The sequence below is a fragment of the Dasypus novemcinctus genome, chromosome 6 (assembly GCF_030445035.2).
Source record: "Dasypus novemcinctus isolate mDasNov1 chromosome 6, mDasNov1.1.hap2, whole genome shotgun sequence".
Classification (NCBI taxonomy): Eukaryota; Metazoa; Chordata; class Mammalia; order Cingulata; family Dasypodidae; genus Dasypus; species Dasypus novemcinctus.
This window is the reverse complement of record NC_080678.1, coordinates 126,657,780-126,674,968: the sequence shown is the minus strand read 5'-3', so window position 1 is coordinate 126,674,968 and position 17,189 is coordinate 126,657,780. Positions and strand designations below refer to the sequence as shown.

The 17,189-nt window shown below is 43.9% G+C and overlaps 1 protein-coding gene across 7 annotated transcripts in view; it reads right to left on the bottom strand.

Moving 5' to 3' along the window:
• NRG3 (neuregulin 3) overlaps nt 1-17,189 on the bottom strand; it is a 1,103,107-nt gene that overhangs the window by 497,153 nt on the left and 588,765 nt on the right. The gene's annotated exons all lie outside the window — the stretch shown is intronic.

Here is a 17,189-nt window from a genome sequence, read left to right as displayed (position 1 = left end):
TGTTTCACACCCAACAGTGACCTTGCATCCTCAACCTCTGTCCACCCCCCATGACCTGAGCTCTGATGCCCTTTAGCTCTTGCCACACAGATGGTGTCCTCTTGAGCCTGCTGCCATCTCAAGGCCAGACATAGGGAAAGTAGTCTCATAAAGCTGCCAACAGAAACATCAACCACACCTACATCACAAAGTACACTCAGTCTTCTCTGCTATAGATTTTTAGACCATTCTCTGCTCTTAGCAGATCTCTCAGAGTATGGAAGTACACTAGGTGGACTGTGCTGAGAGATAAAATGAGGAAGAAGAGTTGTTTTTAAGGACCTAGACTGAGTCAGCCAGATGTGAATTCAAATCCAGTTTGAATCACACTAGCTGGGTGAACTTGGGCAAGCTAATGAGCCATCCTTAACCTCAGTTACCTCATCTGTGAATGGGATTCAGAGCACATACCTCCCGTGATCAGTGTGAGAGTGAATTGAGATAGTTTAAGTCAAACTCTTAGCAGGGCACCAGATAAGAGTAAATATTAGTCACGCTTATTGATAGCTGGACCGACCTACATATTAGGTAGGTGGGCACAGAGGGAGTTCAGCACTGGATTGCCTTTTAAAAAATTCACAGTTCAAGAAAAGGGCAAGGGGGTAGAAATTTCAACCCAAACATTTTTGTAAATATCTGGGATCCCGTGTTATAAAATTTTTCATGAAAAATAATAAAGAAATAAAGAATGTGCCACAAATTGCCACGTTAATCCACCCAGAGCCACAGCTGCTCTTCAGTGAGGACTTCGAACTCGCAGCGCTGGAGTGAGCAGGCCTTGCTCTGAGGCAGCCTTTGAAGGCTCGTTCTCCTTGGCAACCGCAAAATCAGCTTGCTCCAGCGGGCAACGTCTTTAGAAACAGACCCCTTGAGAGAGATTTTATCTATTCCAATTGAAGTCAAAAAGTCCATTTTATATATACCAAAGTTGAAGGCAAAAAAAAGAGATTCATTTTATGTGGGCTGTGTGAACAGAATAGGGGTTTTCCTAATATTTTCCATATTTAATCACAGTAATTTATTTTGTGTTTAGTCAAATTTTACTCGGTGTTTGGTAGGCCTCGTTCTGAGTTCAGTTCTACTAATAACTCAGCAGGGCTTTAGCAAGAGGTGGCCCGTTACAGATCTCCATTTCTCCATCTGGAAGAAATAATGCTCCCGTTGGAGGGTGGTTTTGAAGAGTAAAAGAGAGTTTATGTGCAGCACACCCGGCATATGGAAGTTCTCCTTCCCAAAGATGACGTAGGTTTTGGCCACAACCTGTGGCTTCTGAAGAACTCTAAATCTTCCGCGGGCTTGAAATCATCAAGGGGCCAGCCTCCTTCTGTAAATAGCCAAGAACAGACTTACAATGCCTCCCATTCCCACCACATAAATATAAACGAATTCACACCATTCTAATTAAAGTGTTCCCATACTCAAATGATTTAGTGCACATACCACACAGCATCTAGACACCCCTCATCATCCATGGAAGCCTTGTGAATGATCTTCTGAACAAATACTGTATCCACGCGATGGTCTTTAATCATCGCTACCATCAATACCCTGAAGACAGGCCATAATAAGCAGAAATGCCATTCTGGGCCCCACAAGCTGGACTTCAGAATTCACCGTGTCAGATTTTCATGAGACACCGGGGGACACCCATAGGCCCTGCTTCGGTTCTATAGTTAATCTGCTTCTGGTACAAATAAATAAATCCCGAAGACGAAGGGGAATGTACCATCTTTTTGTAAGCGACTGTGCATAATAATTGCCGTCTTGTTCAATTCTAAACAGCCACACCTGGATATAAAGTCTCAGAAGGGATTTGCATAAACTGTCAAATTAGCAAAGGCCTCTTAGCACGGTTCTCCTGGATTCGGGATTCTGGAGCCACCCACCTAGTCTCTGCTTTTAATATGCATCACCATCTCCCGTCAGGCTCGTCAGGCTCGTGAAGCAGGTCCAGTTGGCTGTGTGGTGCATGCAGGGTGGTAGGGCGGCCTGTGCGTGGAGTTCCACTTACCAGAAGCTGTTGACCTTCACAAGGCATGTAAAGTCTCTGGTCCTCTGTTAGTCACACGTAAGTGGTGATAGTAACAGGGCCACTGATGCCAGTTTTGAGGATTGAAACAATCAAACAAACAAATGAAGGATAGCAGATGTAGATTTATACACTCCAACCAATGTGGATATATATGAGTTATTGAAAACATTGAATCCACAAGTCTAATTTCTGAGGCATTTGCCATAATTACAATGACAATTTACTGAAGATTAAATTTCTAGCTGCTAGAGGACTTAAAAATCCTTAGAGGACTGACTCAGACTATACAAATATATAGGAGGGAACAAGACAAAACAAAATAGCTGGTACTGATTCTTTCCAAAATTATTCCTGACAATTTATTTTATGCTCATTTACCTTTTACCATCAGTGTCTTACTTTGGCAGATATTCCTTGTAAGACCTGAGGGTAAGGATAATTGTTACATTTTAAAGAAGTGCTAGGTGCTCCTGTTTATGATTGGATTACCCTTCAAAAATCCTACTCTTTGTACATGTGCTTGCCATACTAAATGACCTACTATCCCAAATCAGCCAAATTAATATTCAAAAGCAGAAGCTTTCTTGGTATCTGATGCTGAAAGCTATTGACATCCTGTTTCCTGAATTATTCAAACATACGTTATCAATTTGTATAAGGGTGTTTTATAAATTATAAACAAGCAATTTATTTAAGGATACACTCTAGAAAATGAGCCCATCTTTGGATTCAGTCAGGATATTGGAGGCTTGCAGGATCTCTTCGACAGAGCAGTGTTACAGTGGGGCATAGTTGTGGAGCTGAGCTCCTCTACATCCAACCTGGACCCACAAGGGACAACTGTCTCAGTGGCACCCAAGAGACAATCTACCAATGTTTGCCAGGTGTGCAGTGCAAACCTATTGTCTTGTTCTTACTGCTAAACCTCCTTCCAGCATTATCATTCCCATTTCTTAAGTATGCAATCTGATTTCATTCCCGTTTTTACGATGATTAAAGCTGAGAGAAGCTGAGCTCACTAGTGGAAAGCATTCTGGGAAACGCTGGCAGAGCCACATATGCTACGCTTGGATACCAAAGGCAGGACAAGACATTGCCACTCCACAGTCGGAAGGACCTTGAAAGTCCTCTACTCCAACACTGTGACTGTACTATGAACGCAGTTCATCTGACAAGATTTCCATCTGAGGCTCTGGCTCTGCACAAGGGAATTCCCCAAGGAGCCACTGGCAAATTCGGCCATGGATGTTGCAGTGATCAGAAGTGAGACAAATCAGAGATCAAACGAAAAAGAGGAATCGGCACATTGCAGCAAAGCGAGGGAGACTTATCTACTGAACAAACATGCAAGAATTTAATAATAAATAAACAGATAAGTAAATTCATGCTACAAGTTGTGAATAGAAATAGCAATATTTAGACAAAAAGTAACGGACATCAAGTGTTGACGTGTACCAGGTATGATGCTAAATTCCTTACACACATGATCTCATTTACTTTTCAAAGCACTCCGGGACGCGGCCCTTATAATCCCACTTTATGCACAATAAAATGAGGGCTCAAGGAGGTTAAATATTTGGCTAAGGACACCAAGTCAAAACAGGGTGCTGTCAGGTTCAGAACCATCTTAGACTGACACTGAAAGGTAAGTTCTGACCCACAGAACGTGCTATGTGGCTTTGTCTGAAGGTCGAGAAGGAAAAACAGGCAACTGGATCATTTATTAAGTAGCCAACCTGTACCCAAGATCCAAAGGTCAATCCAAGTGGGAATGGGTAGACATATGCCCCTATCTCAAACTACTACATTGTTTATTGGGGACAAAATAAATCATAAAAACAAGCATGTCTGCTCACAGATGCGAAAACAAGAAAAAAAAATACTTTGCTAGGCATTGGAGATTAAAAGTTTAAATTATACATTACAATTCCAGGTGTTTTTTGCATATGAAAAGCAAGTTAAAATCTAATTCATATAGTATTTCCTTTAATTTTCTTGGAAGTCCTCATAGGAATTAAAAGGCAGAGGTTGATCCTGAATCTAAATTCCAAAGCACAGTTTGTGCCTAAACGCTCTCAGACAAATTGAGTACAGTGCTTGCAACCATCAGGTTCTCCAGGCTGACCAGGAACTGGGGTCGCCAGAAATTGTTTCCCGTGAACTGACCTTCAGTAACTGGTACTGTCCTTCCTTTCCAACCCTGGAGTTAGGAAATCTTAGGCAATCTCTCCTCCTGGCCTCTGTTAGCAACAGAAGGCAAACCTCTTGACAAAGGGGCAGGGGTCTGCTTAGCTCTAAAGAGCTGTACTGTAATTTTCTGGAGTGCTGCTGACATTAAAAGAAGAATCACCTGCCTCCAGGCTTGCCTGCCTTATGTCATCATCACCGGGTCATCATCCCCATCATCTCCATGAAAATTCACAGGGGTACCCATTTGGGGGCCAAGCAGATTTGCCCCATTCCACGTGGGTCCGTGGAGTTTGCATGGAGAGCTTGGAGGCAGAGGCTGGTGGACCCTAAAGGGCGGTGTGAAGAGCTGCCCTCCACCCGGGAGACCTGGTCACCCCCGCCCACCTGTGCTGCCACCACTCTGGAAGCTCGCCGTCTGTGCCTCCTGTCACCCACACTTCCCTCAAGGCCAGAAGTCCCCTTCTCTAGGAATGGGCACCCTGGGTCTGAGCCAGGTCCCACATGGGAGGCAGGCGTGTCCACAGCCCTTCAAACCCTGTGCACCACCTGTCTGCCTTGGCGTTCCTGGACGGAAACGCCGATGCCAAATGAAGCTGCACCGAAGTTAACCTGGTTCCTCAAGTGCACACCTACAGCTCTCAGGACCTGACTCGGTGGTGAGCTGCTGCTCGTTTGCACAGTGTCTGTCCTGGGGCTTACTCCAGGCCACCCAGACTCTGGACTGATGACTCCCCCACCCCCTACCACTCTGGTGCCTCATCAGGAGCCATTCCCCCACTCAGGACATGCATCCCCTGGTCACAGCTCCAGGAGCAGGCACGAAGCCTCACTGCGCAGGCAGGGCGACTCTGTACTTCTCAAACTTTCCAGGCACGAGAATGACCATGCAAGTTGCGTTGTAAGCTCACAACTTCTCTAATAAAAAATATAAAAGAGAAAAATTACATGGAAAGAGAAGAATCACCAGGAGGGCTGGTTACAAGACAGATGGCTGGACCCACCACACAGGCTCTGACGCAGCAGGGCATCCTGGAGCCTGAGAAGGTGCATTTCTGCCAAGCTCCTGGGGCCACCCATGCTGCCTGTCTGAGAAGCTCACACACTCACACTCACACACACACACACACACACACACACAACCCATTTCTACTACATTAGATCAGTGTCAGGACTAAAAACCTAAGCCGCCCACCTCTTACCACCACTCCAGAAAAGACTCATGATTTTCAGCTGAATGTTATAGTTGGGAAGGGGGGTTAAGTGTCTGTTTTATACCCAGAAAACAGCTGGCCCTATGACTCTACCTGGAAATTCAGAGCTGCTGGTGGACCAGCATGGTAAGACAGAATCTAACGGAACCACCTGCCTACCAAGCAAGCTTGGATCTCATGAGGAATAATGACAACTAAAAATAGTGAGCTAATAAATACAGTTTTATATTTACATTCACCCAATCACTTGCAGAATTCTCCATTTGAATTCTTGGCCAGCAGACCACTTCTGATTCTTTGTCTATAACCTCTAAATATTTCCTATTTTTATATGTATTAGGCTTTAAAAAGGGAGAGGAAACCCTCAAATTGAAGTGATAACCAAGTTTTATTTCTTCATCTTTTATTTTATTTTTGTGTTCTTCTGGGATTCCTCATGTAAAAGGGTTCAGGGATAAAGGAATGAAACACAATATCAAGTCTACTCCCTAAAGGGCAAATTGTGATGCCACCTGTGTAAACAACAGAACCCCAACCAGTTATGGGTGGAACCAATGCAAATTAGCTTCTGATAGAGGAGTAAAGGATATTGAATAACATTTTCAGAGCATTAGGATTCATCTGCAGTCATTTAAAAAACTCTATGGAAAAATATACATTAAAAAGAGACATAAAACAAAAGGGGGCCATGTGTTCCAGGAGGTCATGAGAGAGGAACCCTGATCCCACGCACCAGAATCTTGAGTGTGAAGCCAGACAGCAACTCCAGACAGGAGATTTTAGGGGGGATAGCCAGGGACCCACACAGGACTACATCAGGCTCCTGAGAACCATCAGCAAATCCCCCTCACCTCGAGAAGCAAGCAGGCTGCTCGGTGCCAACCGGGCATTGGGCACCACATGAGCCTCCCCCATCTGAAAGGTGACTGGCAGTGAAGTTTGCTAGGAACTGTTTAGAGCCCACATTGTGCTGAGCTTTGCTGCAAGCCTGGTTAAAGCTAGTTTTTCCTGTGTGTCACTTGTTTGCGTTTGGTCATATAAATGGCTGTCAGGGTGACAGCTAAGGGGCAACCATCAGCAAGCACTGAGTTTGCATCAAGAGCCCTGTCTGAGCACTGGAAGCCAGCAAGCCTGGGTATTCCTTCTCTAAACCAACTTGGATGACTTGTCACCCTCCACTTGTTTCACCTAAAAGATTTTCTCACATGCTCATATTAGCTACTTTGCAACTGTCCATATATGCTGGACTTTTCTTACTTATGAAGATTACTTTCTAATGAGACAATTAGAAACCCTCATCTGAAAATTCAGTACCAAAAAGACACAAACAAACACACAGCATAGCTAGACAGAGCCCCAAAGTCACAATAAGACGTAGAGCGCTGCCAATTACACTGCGAATTAACCTCAGATCTATTACATAATTCTCAACTTCTCCATTTGCTATTACATAATGGAATCTACACTTGCTACCTCTTGGCATTGTCAAAATGAATAAGCAATTTCTTCCTATACAGTGCTAAAAAGAGAAATAAAGGATGCTCAGCAATATTGCCTGATCTTCTTCTCTCCTTTCTCTGAGTAACGTGTGGCTGTCATAAAACATGTCCACAGATGATGATTCCTTATCAGCTTAATTGTGGATTACTGAATGCACATCCTAGATACAGGCATTGAACAAAGCTGTACTTCTTTTTATGCAGGTTTTTTTTTTTAGCTTTATTTTTAAAGAAGATTTAGGTTACAGAAAAGTTACAACAAAAATATGGGGATTCCCATATACCCCATCCTTGCCCCCTCTCACATTTTCCCCTATTAACAATATCTTTCATTAGTGTGGTACATTGGTTACAATTGATGAACACGTACTGAAGCATTGCTACTAACCATGGTCTATAGTTTACATTATAATTTATATTTTGCACTGCACAATTTTATAGGTTTTGACAAAATGTATAATTGCCTGAACCCATCATAGCAATGTCACTGAGGACAATTCCAGTGTTCTACTACTCTTCCCTCCCCCTCCCCTCAGAACCTCTGGTGACCACTATCATTATATGAATGTTACAAGATCTTCCATTACTATAATAACAGTAAGCACACTGTGGTCCATGGTTACATGCTCTACTTACGTTTGTTCATTCCTCAATCTTGAGGATTTGGGATTGTGATGCCCACCCTGCTTCAAATTGAGCCAAAGTTGTACTTCTAAATATTTTAGTGCTTATAATAACTTCCCCAGTACAGGTACGCTTTATAATTTACACAATACTCTCAACTACATAGGATAATATTTATGAGTTGAACCATTAAATCTAATATTATTTTTAAATTCTTCAGAAAAGTGATAGTTATTTCATCCTGTCCAAGAATAATCAGGATTAAAAAGGAAAATGGACATGGCTACTTGAATATAGCAATTATCTTTGATCTTTTGTTTTCTCAGTCTACAGGGTCAGAGGCAAACATGGAATTATGGAATTTTCCCTCCCAGAAGTGATAGCTCAAGTGCTGAAAATCTCTGCATTTACCCAGAAAGGGAAGTGCAAGGAAAGAAGAATTTGGAACTTGGTGGGAGAGGGGGCCTGAAAATCTGCATTTTAGAAATTTAAATACAAATGCCACAACCATCAAGGTAAAGGCTGGCTGAAGAAAACGACCTTGGATATGGCAATTAAGGCCACTGGGGGCTTTAGAAAGAGCAATTTCAGTGGGTTAAAATGGTTCAAGACAGAATGTAAACAGTCAGATTTGGATAAAGAGTAGAGACACCAACTGATCATAAATTTGATGTCTAAGAAGACAAGGAAGGGAAGGTAAAAGATGGTAATGAAGAATATCAACAGGTTCCTTGGAAGAGTTTTTCATGGCAGGGGAAAACTGGGTTTTATCTTGAATCAAGGAATGATCTCAGCGGGGAAAGAGGAAGAAGAGATAAACTCATAGATGATCAGGGAGTTGAGGAGATCAAGGGCAGAGATGGTAAGGATGTTATCTCCGCTGCCTCCAGCGAGTGTTCTGTTTCCTTCCATTGCCACAAGGCTTGACCACATTGGGAGGCTTTTGTCAATGAGAATGAACAGCTGAGGACAGTTCCAGATCAAAGAAGAAGCTTTAAGAGCTGATATCGGTTCAGCTCATTCTCCCCTTTGCCTGTGCCATGCACAAGATGTGGTCGCTAAGAAGGCACAAGGGGATATGAGTGGACATGACTGGAACACAGCTAAGCAGAGGTGCGTGAGCGGAGAAGAGACAAGCTGACCTGAACAGATGAGAAAAATAGGAGTTATTATAAGCCATTGAGATTCAGGGTGAAGGGGCTGTTTGTTACAAAGATGACCAATATACAAAAGCTAAGAGAGAGATTTAGAGAGCGAAGTATGGACACCCCACCCCCGTCAAGGCACAAATACTGCTTCCCGCTTTCCATGGACCCAGATTATTATGTTTAGGATACTCACGTGAGAGTACAAAACACCATTGTTTTCATCTTCATTCATCATTTCAATATTTTAAAATGGCTTACAGAATGAAAAGCTCACCTGTTTAAAGTATATAATTTGAAGTTGTTGTTTTTTCATGAACTTTAGAGTGGGGTGGTCATCACTGTAATCTAATTTTAGAATATTTTTGTTACCACAAAAACAAACCTTGTACCTTTAACAGCCACTCCCCATCCCATCTCCCAGGCCTGAGCAGCCACTCATCTACGTTTTGTCTCTATATTTGCCTATTCTGAACGTTCAATATAAATGAGATCAAATAATACATGGTCTTTTGCAGCTGACTTCTTTCACTTAGCAGAATGGATACACCCCAAAAATAAGTATTCATTTTTAAGGCAGGGAAAAACACCTCTTTTATATATATAGACATATTAATTAAAACCCTTTTAACCTTCAAAATAATTCTGTGCTGGAGATATATTTATTTTTCAGATATTTTAGGTGAAGAAATGGAGGTTCAATGATTTAATTCAATTCCCAAAGTCACATAGCTCTTAAGTCCTAGCTCCACTATTGGGAATCAAGTCAGTTTCACTCCAACTTTTGTGCTTTCCATTCTGTCACATCATCTCATACGAATTTCAAAGGACTATTTCTCTCAAAAGGTCAGTTATCTAAGGATATTGAGTTGGGTGATGGCTATCCTTGATGCCATGGGCTTTTTTATACATTGTCTTGCACCCAAAACGAAACACAGAACTGTGCTTTCAAAAGAGGCAAGGTAATTTAAAAAGCCAATACAAAGTCAAAAGTAATAACAAACGGTGCCTGTCAGAATATCAAAATGTAATCCACTTTACCCAATCAATTATTTCCCATATAAAAGAATAGTAAAAAAGATTAGAAGGTTCTTGTCTATTGTTTTTAATTATTTCCAAGCTTACATGGGTGCGACACATAAAAGGCCATAATTCAGTAAGTCTAAGGGACCTCAAAGTACTTTTTGGAGAGACCCAGGCCAGTGCTTGCTCTGCCTCCCGCGGCTGGGGCAGGCCCCTGGCAGCAGAGCACCTGAAGCCTTGCCAGCAGCAGATTTCTGTGCCTGCCCTTTATTAAGCAGCTTGGCATCCATGGCAGTCCAGGGCTCCTTAAATATTTAGAGTTCATAGTTTTACCTCCAGATTAAGGATGAAGCTTAACACATTCATTCTTCACTTCCCAAGGGGGATTTTATTGGGGAGTCTGACAATTAATTCCTACCAGCTCAGAAGAGTTACTCTCCTCACCCCTCCTTCCATCACCGAATCCTCTGCCCCATCCAAGTTGCAAACATCTCCCTGTCCTTATCACGGCAGCCAGTCCTTCTTGTCAAGTTCTTATTTCTGGAACCCTCTCGCTGCCCCATGTCTGCTCACTCTGACCCCTTTCCTTACACGGATGGTTGCCCTGGACCCTCGGCCTGCTGCCAGTCCTCCCGGCTCCACATGTCTGCACACCCGTGGGCTCCTTGCTTCAAGGGCCCTGGTGGAACACAGTTTTCTGTGGAATGGCTCCGTGTCTCTGTGCGGTTTAGTCGGCCTCTGTGCTGCACACCCCCACCGGGGGAGGGCGCAGGAACTGGCCTCTCCCTCCCTCCCTGCTCATCTCCTAAGGCATTTCCACGTAAAGCCTTCTCAGGACTCCCGTCAATGGAAAAGTACGTTTTCAGCCCAGGCACGTTTGATGCACCCCACGGCACTGGCTGGACGTGCCTCAAAGCCCCTGCACTGTGCACGTTGTGGGCACAGAGCTGGTCCCTGACCCACGGCACTGGCTGGACGTGCCTCAAAGCCCCTGTACCATGCACGATGTAGGCACGGAGCAGGTGGCTGACCCACGGCACTGGCTGGACGTGCCTCAAAGCCCCTGCACTGTGCACGTTGTGGGCACAGAGCTGGTCCCTGACCCATGGCACTGGCGGGACGTGCCTCAAAGCCCCTGTACCATGCACGATGTAGGCACGGAGCAGGTGGCTGACCCACGACACTGGCTGGACGTGCATCAAAGCCCCTGCGCAGTACACGTCCCGGGCATGGAGCAGCCCCGTCTCATTCCCTGCAAGTTCAGAGCCCAGCACCCAGCACTGGGCAGAGCAGGCCTGTGCATCCTCACGGCGCCATGACCTCATGCGCTTTGCCAAGCTGGGCATACACAGCGTAGCACTAGAGGGTGTGGACAGCGGGTACGTCCGCAGAAAGCCCAGGAGCAGGACACTGTGCCATCCTGGGAACTGCATGAGGAGGTGCCTGGGTGAGAAGGAAAGCGCGCCCCGCTGCCACAGTGGGCTCCCCACGCGCCCTGCCCTTGCAAAGGGCAGGCGCTTCCACAGGAAAGGCAGCGATGGCTTGATTTACTCTGGAGATGCTGAAGGTGGCCCTGGCAATTTTAGGAATAGGATGGGGAGAAAACCAGCCAACCAGCCAACCAGAGCCAGTGAGTATATGAGACTCTCCAGTAGAGTTTAGAGTAAAGGACTGCGGGAACCAAATTAATTCCCGGTATCTGGATATCTGAGATAAGGGGGCGGGGCTATGCCAGCTTTCATCACGACACAGGGGTTTCTGAGGAAAGAAGGAAAACGCCTCCCCTGAGGTGCACTGTCCACCTAAATGAATTAGTCAAGCAGAAATGCACATTATTAGGACCGCGATACCCAAAGGGGTATCACCATAAAATGGAGATGTTTGAAAACTCATTTGAAAATATTGTATTAAGTAGACTATAAAAAGATATTTATAAGGGAGAGGACTTACTGGAGGACAGCTCATATTCTCATTCCTCTCCTTCTGTCTTCTTTTCTTTATGCTCTCTCCATCTCTCCTCTCTCTCTCCCCCTCCCTGCCGCCATTCTCTCTTTCTCTTCCCCTACACAGCAAGACAGCAATAACTGGATTCTAAAATGGCAAGTAATTTACATTTGAATCTGTTTTTGTTGTGAAGTGAACTGCCCCAAGATTGAACTAGTGCAGTCTAAGAGTTTCCCACATTTTGTCTCCATCTCGCTCTGCATGTAATGTACATTTGACAGGAACAATCCCCCACTAAACACATTCTAAATAAAAAGTTTCCCAAACCCCAGGAATTGGCTCCCAAATAGCTATTTGAGTTTTCAAATATGTAATATATATATATGTTTGTTTGTTGTTTTTTTGTTTTGTTTTTCTGAGGTACTGGGGCCAGGATTGAACTCGGGCTGTCATATGCAGGAAGACGGCACTCAACCACTAAGCCAGTCGCCTCCCTGAAAGATGTAATATATTTTTATAGGTGGCAAAAAGAATTAGAATTTGAGCAAGGGAGTTTGAGAACATAGAAGATTACAGCTACATGGAATTTCTAGTAAATAAATATATGCACATATATTTTTAAATTTCAAATACAAATTACCTCACCATCCCTTCTCAGCAAGTAAATTATCCTACTTTGCCTATATATAACCTATCACATAGCAAATGCTCAATTGTTAAAATCAATTATAATATGATACCAAACTTGAAGAAATATGCAAAGCTCAATTATTAATAGAATCCTTTCAGTTTCAATCTTCCCTAAAGTTATCTTAGCAACTTTTCTTTGGGGAAGATTAGGTCTCCTGATATCAAAGACCTGTATGCACAAAATTTAATGTTACATTTTACAAAACTCTTCCCAATGTTTTAAATATCTGGTCAGAATAGGTATTATTACTGTTATTTGTTTGATCTGACAAAACAGAAGCTCACGGAGAGGTGACTCAAGGTCACACAGTTTATGGGTGGTTGCACCAAGACTATTTTAAGTATTCCAATTCCAGATCCCAATCTCTTCATAGAGTCAAACACCTATATTTCTTTTAAAGTAGGAAAATACTCAAAGGTAATAAAACATGCCTCCACATTGAGGTGAAAGGTAAGGAATTATTTTTAAGCAATGAAAGTGTTTTGGGTGTTAATATTCTCATATTTTGATATAATTCACATTACAACTTGAAAACAAAAAATATAATATGACTATATGAAACCCAAGAAAATCAGCCCTTCCAAATGGTTGGGAGTTAGACATAAGTGGCTTTGTGACATTTGGAAATATTTGGTGAGTTATGATTATTTTTTTGGTTAACAATACTAAGATCCTTTAAGTATAGTCCTATGCAACCACCACATCTCTAATTTTGTGTGTTCATTTTGTAGTCATGTGGGCTACATGCCTATATGTCTGTTCTAATACCATGCTCTGTATCTGTGCAATAGTGTAGATACAGATAAAGTTTGTCAAAAGTTGTCATGGTACATCGTTGCATATTGTATCATCTGAGACAGAAGTGAAAGACAGAATGGAAATGGTCAACACCAACTGATGGAGCATATAGAGACTGAGTGACCACATATCTGCTCTCCAAGTTCCAGAATTTTGTAACATTATTTAAGTCTAAAAGGGAGACTTACAGCAAAAAAGGTCACTTGCTAAAGAGGCTCATTGTTAGTCTATGACTAATGATAAGGAAACAGCCCACTGAAGGCCCATGAGGGGCCACATGCTTCAGTGCCTACAGTCAAGAGTGCAGCCCAGGGCTGATGGCTCCTTCGAGCCCGTAAGCAATGTCAAATGTGGGTGTGCCCAGGGCACGGGTTCTAGGAAGATTACCCATTGCCTCCATTCTGCTTTCTGCCCTCTGGGAGGGAGGCTGACTTCAATGGACTCCATCAGTGGGCTCCTGGTCCTCTGCTTTCTGGTTGGGTTTGCAGGGAAGGGGGAGGGAAAAAAGAGTTCAGAGTATTCATTACCTTGACTTCCTCCTTTCAGGCAACTGTGACCATGACCGAAACTCATCTCTCTGTGTCCATCAAGTCTCTGTCTAGGTTCCTGTCCTGCTCCTGTCTCTTCCCTCACTACCTTCTCTCTGAAAGGTGACACTTTTCCTTTCTCTGGTTTCCCACAGCTTGTCAGCATTTTCCACTTCCCTTTCCACACCTTTGCAGAAAAAAAGATATTTTGAAATTAAATTCTTCATAATCTACCCAATTTGATTGTGCTTTTTCCACCAGGATCCGATTGATATGGAGTTCAGAGGTCTTTTAGGTTCCCAAAAGTGTCAAGGATCACAAAAATGCTAGTTTAGTTATCTCAACTGGTTTGGTCAATTCAAGAATACTAGATAATTAAGGAAGTGTCAGAGATGGTAAAGTCAACATTGTGGACAATGTCCTTGAAAACAAACAGGAAATATTGGCCTGAACAAGTTTGCGTTTTTGAGGTTCTCTTTTTTAAGAGGTAAAAAGATGTTCTAAAGCTCAAGGGGTCTGTTTTTCTCTATATATGAAACCATATGTCATTCTATTCATCTTTATCCAGTTAGCAAAACTAGGCTCCTTGAAAATAAGAGAGAGATCATTGTTTTAAATAGAATGACCATACAAACGCAATTCCAGAATCTGCAGGTTATTTAATATGCTAAAAATTACCTTTTTGCCAATAAAAAGAAGAATAAGATTCACAGTTTACAAAGAAATTGAACCTGTACTCTATTCTTCCACTTTACAGTAGAAAAACAAATTTCATTTGTACAGAAATATATCAGTGAAATTATTCTGGGGAAAAGTGTATCTTCCTTTCAACCATTAGGCACTCTGGGAGAATGAAAGGTTGTCCATTTGTCAGTTCCACTCTTGAGCAGTGCACAATCCAGGGGCACAGGGAGAACTGACTGGTCCCCTTTTTACCCACCAGCAAGCATGGTAAGAAGTGCTCAAATAGAGAGAGGAGTTTGGGACAGAGGGCCTGCAGGATGGAGGGCAGGGAAGGGGAGAGAAGTCTTTGTCGAGAAGATGCCATTTGATGTGGTCCAACGGGAGAATCTGAGTGATTCCTTCAGAAGCCCCGTGCTCACTCAGCCATTCATGTGGGGCATCCAGCAAGCAGTCAGGGGTTAAGGAGGGCTTTTAGGGGGGCTGAGGTCCGAGGGTCGGAAAGGAGAAGGTCGGGGTCCTCTCAAAAACGGCGCTCTTGAGAAGCGAGCTTTCTGGCAGGAACAGCCCAGAGACCCCTCCGGGTAGGTCTTGGGGGCAGGGAATCACTGGGGGGAGTGGGGGTGGCGGTGGGGGTGCAGGTCTGGGGATGGAGATGCTGGGTCTCCTAAGGAGGCCCCAGGTGGGGTCTGAGTAGGGCAGCAGAATCTCTCAGTTCAGGAAGGAGTGATTTCAGGAACTGGAGCTGAGACACTATTTCAAGACCCAGAGCTGTGGAGAGGAGGAGTGGGGAAGAGACCTAAGGTGAGTAAGAGCCCGCAGCTGATGCTGGCAGAGGGCCCTGGGCTCGTGACCCATCACCTGTCTCGGGTGGCAGTTCTATCGGCCTGTCCCAGGTCTACCAGCGTGGCCCTCGGAAGGTCCACTTGGCCCTCATTGGCTTCTGAAAACTCTTATCGTGAGAATGAAAATCTTCCGGGCTTGCAAAATGCTAGGGACCTTTCCATTATTTCTGTGTCTATTGCTACCACTGGTAAATGATGACAGGTCTCTTTTATCTAATATTTATTATAAGTTCTACACATTTGAGCTCCTATAATCCTCACAACACCTTCTTGTGAGAGGAGAAAATTGAAACTTGGCTTGATGGAGCCCCTTGCTCAAAACTAACCAGGGCTGGAGCAGTGAAGCTCAGACTTGCATCCAGCTTCATCTGGCTCCATGGCCTCCATTATTTCCACTCAGCTACCTGCTTTTTATTGGAAGATGTCTTCACTGCAAATACGAGTCGTCGATGTTAGTTATCAATTCCCCTAATAAACATTTGAGGAGAAGTTTGCAGAAAGCAGCCCAGAAATTCATGGGCCTTCTCCAGTGTTACTGCACATCATAACGTGGAATTTTAAGGCCTGCAACTCAGAAGTGGGTTATGAAGCTAGAGGAAGGGTTTTTCTGGTAGCAGAATGTGCTCAGGCCCCCAGGAGCTACTCCTCAAACAGGAGCTCCTGTGAAAAGGCAGGACCAGGCAGGGCCCAGCTTTGGCCCTCATGCCTGGGTAGGGTGGGATGAAAACACTGCATGCCATTCCACAGCATTTCCTGCTATGTCCATTCAAAGATGCTAAGGAAAAAAGGACCAGCCCCAGCTCTGTTTTGATCATGATTGAGAAAGAAACTAAGGAAAAAACAGTGATGATGACACAGCCATTTTCTTGGCCTCGCTTTCTAATCTGGACAGCAATCTCCAGCACATAACCACTTGAACTAAAGTGCATTTAGACCACATGAGCACGTGGCCACAAGTCTGAGTTGGCCATGCTTCCGGAGCATTCAGGAAGCTCTGACAAGGCCAGACGCCCAGAGGAGGCAGCCCGAATCTTCAGCATTCCTAACCTGTACCCTCTGCCCTATTATCCCATCCACAGCATGTCCTGAGAGCCATACTGATTCCAGCCACAGTTGTCCAGACTTTGAACTGTAGATCTCTGACAGTTGGGTCGAACCAGTTCCTCATCAAGAGTGACCTTCCACCATCCCCAGAGCTCTGTGGTCTCCACCTCTTGAAATCTTACTCATCTTTCAAAGTCTTTTAAAAGCTCCCAACTCTAAGGATCCTTCTTGGGCTTGTTCTGTGGACCCAGTTTTATCTACAGCAGAGAACATGAATAAATGTGTATGGCAGGAGAGGAAGAAGGGAGAAATGAAAAGAAGGGAGGGAGGGAAGGAGGAAGGAAATATGCCTCCTTCTACTTAAGAACCAGTTGTGAAGAGCAAAATTAGAAAGAACTCAAGAGGACAAGTAAGTAACTGTAGTTGCCTTACAAACTCATTTAAAGGATGGATGTGATGAGAATGCAGGGGAGCTTATTCATTTTGCAAAGAAGCTAAGGAACGCACTGGATGACCTGGAGCGCGTCTCTCTGAACTAGAAGAAATCTTGCGGAGTTTCAGCAAGAAGTTGAGAACTTTGCTGCTGTTTCTTTCAGCACCACGCTGACCCTGATTTAAATGAATAACTTTTTCTCTCCTCCCCTACCCCTACTCTCAATATCTGTCCCTAACCTTTCCCCACTCCTTTTAGCTCCACCAGCATAATGAGAATCAGAAGATCTAGTTCTCTAAGCCACACTGAAGAGTCAAGGAGTCTGAATGGATCACCAGCGCCTGCTGATACTCAGAGTGAGACATTTTTCAATGGCGACAGCTCCTGCAGGCCTTTCCATTCCTGGCTGTAATTCAGCTCTCCCCTCACATAATTCTCTGCCTAGGAGAAGTCTGTCAGGTCT